At 40.8% G+C, this 8,787-nt stretch overlaps 1 pseudogene across 1 annotated transcript; it reads left to right on the plus strand.

Annotated features, from left to right (window-relative positions):
• Positions 1-1,802: 1,802 nt before the first annotated feature.
• Positions 1,803-7,411, plus strand: LOC307258472 (annotated as a pseudogene). Its single transcript has 2 exons — positions 1,803-1,896; positions 7,125-7,411. The product of its transcript is annotated as an uncharacterized misc_RNA (transcript).
• Positions 7,412-8,787: the final 1,376 nt, after the last annotated feature.

The raw sequence follows: 8,787 nt of genomic DNA on the forward strand, positions 1-8,787 counted from the left end.
CAAAACACGAAAAACGAAAAGTGACCTGTTTTTTTAATAATCATCCTCTCAGCTACCTTATATTCAATACTAAAAACACGTTATTATCTATTTTTAATCACAATTCATGACCAGGATATCAAATATGAGAATAATGGCCTAAATGATGATTTTGAAAAATACATGTTTCAATTTAGTGGTCGAGGTTCCGGTGTCATGCAAAAGTTACCTCCGATAAGCAGTGCGTGCGAGCATAGAGGCGAACTTTGCCATTACGCAAAGATAGGCAATTGCCTTGGGTCTCATAATCATCTAATAAATGTTTGTTTTACTCTTCATTTATTAATCACCCATTACGTGTGGACGTCAGCATCGCACTGGGAACTGAGGGACACATCCTACATTATTGATAACATTATTGATACTCGTGATCAGCTGAGGCATGAGCCCCAGTGCAGACAGCTGCATATGAAAACAAATGTATTGGTTAAGTCCACGCTGTTTAGATGATACCTCGTTTCCTCTGAGCAGCACAGTTCGGTTCGGCAGGGTTACCCTACTAGATCTGCCATGCATTTCCACTACTGACAAGAGGCTGTAAGCTACTTAAAAGACGGAGATAGCCACAGACAGTCAGACAACAGTCTATGGGTCAGAGTCATCACGGAGCTGGCCGCACATAGCTTTGTGTCATTGTGGCAGTGGGACACAGTTTAGCCTGCTGATTATTATAAATTATTATATGGAACTTAAAAAACAAAAATGCACGTTTTTTACATAACTTTTTGTCTCCTTTCCCATTTTCTTATTCAAAGGGTGACATGGAAAATACGAAATGGCAATCAGTTCATGTTTTGCATGCATATTTTGAATAAAACAGTCAGTTTTATAATTAATAATGAAATCAAACTTAATAATTAATAGTTAATTTCGTTTTTCGTGTTTTGATTTCCAAACAGATATGGATTGAACGGAAGATAGGCTACACGGATTCCATCACATGTATTTCTCTTTTAAAACATGTATACCGGTGTAATAGTCTCTGTATGAGCTTTTATGAATAACAAAGTCGAAAGCTGAGCGGTAGGGCAACCGCCTCCCCTCTGCCGCGTTCCCTCATTGAAATGAAGGGAGGCGCGGCAACTCGCAATAATATCATATTCCAACCTAAATGGTTGTGCCGATTGCCAAACAACTCATGGGCCCATGAGTTAAAAATAATTAATAACTTTAGCACAATTACCAGATGTGGAGGTCTGTGGACTGTGTATAGTAGACCATCCTCATTTTGTGTCTGCAGTTTTTTCATTTCACTTTTCTTTGCAGCAACCCTTTCTTTTGCAACCATGTTATCAACTCGAACAATGTTTTTTTTGTCTCCTTGACATTCACTTTTCTCCAAAGTGTTCCCGCAAGCTAAGCCATAGCACCGGTGGGCAGAGGAAATAACTGATGTTACTGGCCAAAATGCATTCTGTTATTGGTTCAATATGTGGAGGTACGCTTGATTTATACATCTAAACACCTCACACCGCAAAGGTTGGGCTGATTCCCTGGTTGATACCTGACTCAATCATAATAATCAAAGCGCTTCTACCGTCCGATTGGATAAGCCGACTCGGTGCCGTTGAAAGAGGTAGTCCACGCAAAAAGAAAATTGGATCTTGACGCTATGGTGAGTATCAACCCTCTCTCAACCATTATTGTTTTATTTCGAAAGCAGGCGCCATTACTTGTGTGAACCACTAATGTATCTCTTGTTTCAGCACCAGCATATGATTTTTCAACAGTTAAGATCGGATCAACCCTCGTCGCCTGACAATATGAATAGGCCTATGGTGGAAAGGCCTGAGCGCTCTACCCGGGCAAAAGGACGACGGGGGAATGAAGGAGAAGGCTTTGATATGCCTACTGCTGGTAAGTTGGGTTGACACATTTGTAAAGTTAGTGTAATACTCAGAACTGTTTCTGGCCGGGCCCAGCCAGAGCTAGTAACGTTAGCTTTGCTTAGCTAGGGGGTTGTTGTAGTTTGGTCTGGCTTTGCGAGACTAGCTAGGGGGCGACGACGTTAATAGCTGCTTGGCAACATTGTAGACTCTTCCCGTCTCGATATTCACATACTTTGGCACATGTAGCAGTGTTGCTGGTGGTCATTGCCAACTGAATAATGGAGGATTGTCTGGATATCAACCAAAGGCTCATAATTAGCTTTAGACCATGAACCATAGAAATTGGGGACGTTTTATTAAAAGTAACATATTATGCACTTTGCTGTCAATTGTATATGGTCTAAGTAGTCCCTAATACTTATTTGTTTAGATGTTTGCTGAAAAACCCATTCAGATCATTTATTGTAGCAAGCCTCTATACCCTGATTGTCCTCTGGTCTCAGGATGACCTATATTTGTGCGATCTGGCTGGCCCCTCCCACCTCTCTGCCGGGCTTTCTTTATATGACCATGGGGCTCTCCCACCGTCTCTGCCGTGCTCTCGCGATACTAGAGAGACACTACGTGAGTCGTGACTGCGAACACAGTGTTTACCCGGAGGCTCCGGGCCGGAGCTAAGCTAAGAGAACACTTTGACATGACCTGACATGATTAAAACCAGTGAAAACAGTAGCTTAAAGTTTGATTCTACAGGAATATCTTCCCATCCTTTGTCATGTTAAAAACGAGTCATGTTCAGACTGCTGTAGGGAGTATAAACAGCGTGTTATGGGCAAAACTTGGTGCTACAACAGAAGCTACATGGGCGCTAATGCTAAAAATAAGACTCAGACGATAAAATAAACTAAAAGTACCACACAAATCAGTGAAAAAAATATCTTCAAAATTGACTTCCACACTATTATGTTACAATCCTTTGTCCTGTTAAAAACGAGGCATTTCCAGACTGGTGTGGGTAAAATAATTATGTTTTTATGACCAAAATCTCAGTGCTTGTCTCGAAGGTAGCCCGTGAGCTACCGGCTAAAAATACCACACAAATCAGTGAAAAAAATATATTCAAAATTGACTTCCACACTATTAAGTTACAATCCTTTGTCCTGTTAAAAACGAGGCATTTCCAGACTGGTGTGGGTAATAGAATTATGTGTTTATGAGCAAAAGCTGAATGCTTGTCCCAAAGCTAAATAGCTATACACCAGTTAGGCAAAAATACCAATAAAAACATTTCTTTCAGTTTCACTGTTTGCAAAAACCCACAAGTAGCTTCCTATCCGTTGTGTTATTAAAAATGAGGCATAGACTGCTGTGGTTAAGATAAATTAGTGGAGTATGAGCAAAAGCATTCTGTGTTGGTGTATGTAACATTCAGGCTGAAGGCTGTCGCTCGGAACATTTTCAAGAGGATCTCGGGCACGGGATCTCGGGGCCGTGGACCAATAAGAAATGGGGGGGTGGGGTTATCATAGACCACTGCACGATGAAAATTTCTGGTTACTAATGTGGGGGGGGGGGGGGGAAGCATCGGAAGCATGGACATATAAAGAAAATATGGGGATGTGGCTGTGCCGACTATTACGTAATAGTCGGCGAGAATTCTGACTGGAGTATATTGGGGGGTTTCAGAAAGGGGGACAGTGAGAAAAGGAGAGATTGTTATTTTGTTTTGATATTTTGGCAGTCTCTAGGCACACCGTGGCCCCATGGATATGTTAGAACACATTTAAAAAGTGCATTTAGCATAATATGTGACCTTTAACGCCACCACAACCGTTTAATTGCGAGACGGTGGCGAGACTACATTTCAAAGTAATAATTCAGCTGCAAATAAGCAACTATTTCACCAAAAACAGAAGTCCTGACCAGTGATATGTATAAACATAATGTTTGCAGGTTTTTGTCTCGTGTGACCTGTGCACCAATGAGCGCCTATCAAGGTGCATTTTAGTGTCATAAGATGGTATTACTCATGCATTTAGATGTTTAGTGGTGTGACTTAGCCTACAGTATCTTACCTTCACAGAGAAGTGAATTAAAGCTGTAATTTACACAAAGTTTGGAGAACGTGTCTTCGTGGTGGACAACCTGCATCACCAAACACTTGCCCTGCACTCCATAAATAGACATAGGATTTTAATTATGATATTGATTATAGCTTATAATGTTAAACGTAACATGCTGTGATATCCCTGCGCTATGATTATTTTTGTTGGACTCCGAGTTGCCTGACAGTGGCAGGTGCAGATTCATGTGCTTCAAGAGGAGATTTGAATTTCTTCTATGCTTGTCAGTGTGTCCTGTCGAGACTTCAGTAGTAAGTTTGATAGATCAAATATTATTATGCATATACCATACTTTTCGGACTATAAGCCGCAACTTTTTTCAACTGAAACTTTAACTTTTTTTTTTTTTTTTTTTCAACTTTAACTCTATGGGCTCTATGACCTGTCCGCGCCCACCTTTAAGTGGTGGGCTCCAGCTGTGAAAGCTGGAGGCCGGAAAAGAGTGAGACATGTGATAAGAGAGACAGAACGAGAGCAAGACAGTTTGCGCAAGGGAAGTTATGGAAAACAAACGTAGAAGTGCATATGATGCAGCTTTTAAGTTAAAGGCAATCAATCTGGCTGTAAAAGAAGGCAATAGAGCTGCTGCACGTAGTCTTGCCATAAACGAGTCAATGGTGAGACGTTGGAGATGCCAGCGGGATGAACCGTCTCAATGCAAAAAGTCTAAAAAAGCTTTCAGAGGTAATAAAGGCAGATGGCCCGAACTTGAAGACTGTCTTGAAGATTGGTTGAACACACAGCGAGCAGACGGCCGAGGTGTTCCCACCGTGCAGATTCGACTGAAAGCTAAAACAGTCGCTACTGAAATGAAAATTGAAAATTTTACAGGAGGACCATCCTGGTGTTTCAGATTCATGAAACGAAAGGGACTGTCCATCAGGGTGCGGACGACTGTGTCAGCAACTCCCTCCCGACTACCAGGAAAAAATAACAAACTTCGGCGAATTCACTCAAAGAAAGATAGAGGAATATTCCATCGGACCGGCCCAGATCATAAATATGGATGAAGTGCCTTTGACATTTGACCTGCCTCTCACTAGGACTGTTAACAAGAAAGGTGAATCGTCATCAATCACGTTGAGAACCACTGGCCACGAGAGAACGAATTTCACTTGTGTTCTTGGCTGCATAGCATCTGGATTAAAGCTTCCGCCAATGGTGATTTTTAAACAGATTACAATGCCAAAAGAACAGATCCCGAACGGCATCTCCGTAAAAGTCAACAAGAAAGGGTGGATGATGGAAAGCGTAATGAAGGAGTGGCTGAATCGCTAACGGTCCCGGTTATTATTTTAGCCATAAACCACAGTTCTGCGCTGCGGCTCACTCCTCACTCAATGGCGAGATCTCAGGGTGAAATGCTGCTATGCTCGGACGAAGGCATTGTGTGTTTCTAAGGTGATTTAACGTCATAGACTTAGACTAGTGTTTAACTTATGCTGTATATTTTGAACTGCATTGTTTTGTATCAATAGTTAATAGAAAAAATTGTCCCACACCGGACTTAGAAGCTGACACGTCATGCTGAAGTGACGCTCCTGCAGCGCGCTCACGACCAGACGTGAACTCGCATACACGGTGAAATCTCCCATTAAAAAAACCGGCATAACCCCCTGATTTTCGGAATTCTTTTCTATCTTTTAACATGAGCACAAGTGGAAAACCGGTCATTCCGTCGACACCGTCACATCCCTAATGCATATAAACAGTGGCGTTTCTAGGTGTAAAAAACAGGTGGGGCTCACACCAAAGAGGGGGGTCTCTGGGTCCCCCCCCCCCAGAAAAAATGTGAGCTTCAAAGACATTGTTTCTCGCATTCTGGCGATTTTATAAACACAAAATTAGTTGTTCACATCTTGGCAAGACGAGGATAGTTGGCACAGCCTGACAGCCAATGAAATTGCAGCACTATCCCCTGCTGACTTACGGCCAAATCACTCAAAGTTTCCAGGTTCAAATCCCAGTTCAGACAAAAGATGAAGTTTAGAACTTCAGAATAAATAACTTAAATTCATTGTGTGGACATAAAACACTAAACCAAAAATAACTTAAATTCATTGTGTGGACATAAAACACTAAACCAAAACTACACTGGACATTTAAATGCAGAATTACATCAAGGCTATTAAACAATAATATTAAAAACCTTTGATAATATGTTTAACATGTTTAAAATGCAGCTACTTTTTAACTACTAACGCATTTAATAATCAGTAAACATTATTTACTTGACACAGACATAAATGTATCAAATATGTTGTTTATTGAAAAATCTTCACAACAATGACAGCTAGATTTCAACAAACAAGTAGTCGCACAATAAAAATACTTTTAATTAACTGCATCGAATCCTTCGACACATTATATGAAATACTCACTGATACATTATTAAGGGGCTATAAAATAAAGAATCCACATCAGGTTGAAATAAAGTAGCTGTACAGGAGTAATGATTCATTACATTAAAAAAGACAATTTTCAAATATAAGATCTTCTGTGTAAAGATTTAGCTTGTCCCAATACATGATGTCCTACTACATCCTGTAGTCATTTTCAGTGTGCAAACCAGCAGCTTTATGGAGGTTCTTCTGACCTACATCCTCCACACTCTATCTCAAAACCAACCTTTTGAGATAGAGAGCAGAGAAGGCTGGAAAAGGCGATGAATAAATGGGCAATGGTAGAAAACTAATGGGTTTTTTGAACAATAAACCATGAAAACCTCTTCTAGTAGACCTTGGAAATACACCTTAAAAACCGAGATTTGGCATAATATGTCCCCTTTAAAATTGTTACATTTTAATGAGTATTCTTATGAAACGGAGAATACTTTCCACCATCCTCCATAAGACCTACCCGCTCAATGTAGAAAATGTAATATCAATGTTTGTAATTCTCCGCTCAGGAGGATAATTCAGATTATTGGCAGAGGTGATTTTACACCAATGAGAACATATTTATGAATGAGGATATCGATTTTAGCTAATAAATTACTTCAAACATTACAGTGTTCCTTTAAAGGATTTTTTACAATAATAGATTACTATATTATATCAACAAATCAATTATTACATATTTGTATTAGTGTTATTGTTGTTGTTAATTTTGTTTATTTATTTTCCATTTTCAGTGACAACAATATCGGATGTGGTAAAGCGGTACCGCCAGGTCCTTAAAATAATTCAAAGAGGACACAAGATGTCGAGGGCATTCTTAAAGGCAGGCGTTACAAGAAATGCAGTGAAGGACACCGCCGCAATCGCAGAACTGTATATAGCTGAGAGAAGTGTCCTAGAGGAGATCAGAGGAAAAAAGATGCTCCTCCATTTGGCAAAGAAAATTGTTGGAGTGCTTTCTTTGAAAATGTAAGAACTGAAGAATAAAAAAAAACTGATACCATTCACCAAAAGAGGCTGAGGCTGAAACAGACAGAGAAAGGGGAGAGTGTTTTAATTTATTTAAGTAAAGTTTTTTATTTGTTCAAACAGTTTATAGTTGGCTTGGTTCTTTTGACTCTTTGAACTCTTCCTTTGTACCAAAAGTACTGTTAAAGTTTAGTTTTTTTGTTTAAATAATAAAGTTGCTTTCTTCTCTGATATGCTGCTTATGTGTTTATTTCACTTGCAGTCATCCAGTGTTACTGATCAGTTGAGCAAAACTTGTCTCTACTGTTCTCAACTGTTTTCACTTTAATTTGACAGTCCTAAAGGTGCGAACACACTAGGCATTTTACACGCGTACAGACGCGTATGAAACCCGCCCCTTTTCCATAGGGAACCATTGGTTTACGCGCGTACATGGCGCGTAAATGCGTCACTCGCGCTAAAGCAACATTTTCACTCGCGCTAAAGCAACATTTTTACGCGCGTAGCTTTACGTGCGTAAATATTACGCGCGTATAGCTACGCGAGGAGTTCAAAAAATTGAACTTTTGTTGCTCCTACGCGAGACGATTAGCCGCGTTGGCCAATCAGCGTTGAGCTTGACCCTACGTCACATACATTGGCAGGGTCGGAGAACAGTGTACTGTACACAGAGGCTGATGCGAGACACCGAGGAGGAAATGTATTGCGGCGGCCGGTGCTGTATGAAGCCGCTCGGGGTTAGAATACGTGGGGAAAGTAAACCAGGAGAATGGACTTCCTGGTTAATTCAGTGAATATGTGTAGCTGTGCTTTAGCCGATAAACAAAGTTAGCGCCGTATAGCATTAGTTAACTCACCCTGTTGTGTGCGGGCGGCTAGCGCCTCATATTATGAACCCAAACATGACGACTGTCCGCGGGACTTTCACGACAAGTACACGAAGCACCGGTGTTGATCTACGCCAGCCACGGTCCCCTGTCACGGTCCCCTGTCACAGCCAGGTAGGGTAATTTTGGCTACTTGCCTTTATGTTGTGCCGCCGTGCACCGATGCTGCTGTAACTGTGTTTGTTATGTAGCTGCCGTGAATATGCAATGCTGTTTTAATGCTAGGCTATTTGTGCTGTTCAGTTTGTCTTTTGGCACAGTTGTTGGCCGTATTGTTGTTGTTTTTGTGTGGACATGCACGCTGTTGTGTCGGGTCGGTTCTGATCGCAGCCATGGTTGATAAGGGAAATACAATATCGGGAGGGAGACTCGTCACATTACGCGCGTATAACCTTTTTTGACACAAAATGATCAAGCAACATTTTAGCCGCGTTACGCACGTAAATCTTACGCGTGTAAAATGCCTAGTGTGTTCGCACCTTAAGACCTCTCTACTAATGCTTAGTTGAATATTGACTGATAGTTTGTTGAGAATCAACTA

This window comes from Ammodytes marinus (assembly GCF_949987685.1).
Source record: "Ammodytes marinus genome assembly, chromosome: 12".
NCBI lineage: Eukaryota > Metazoa > Chordata > Actinopteri > Uranoscopiformes > Ammodytidae > Ammodytes > Ammodytes marinus.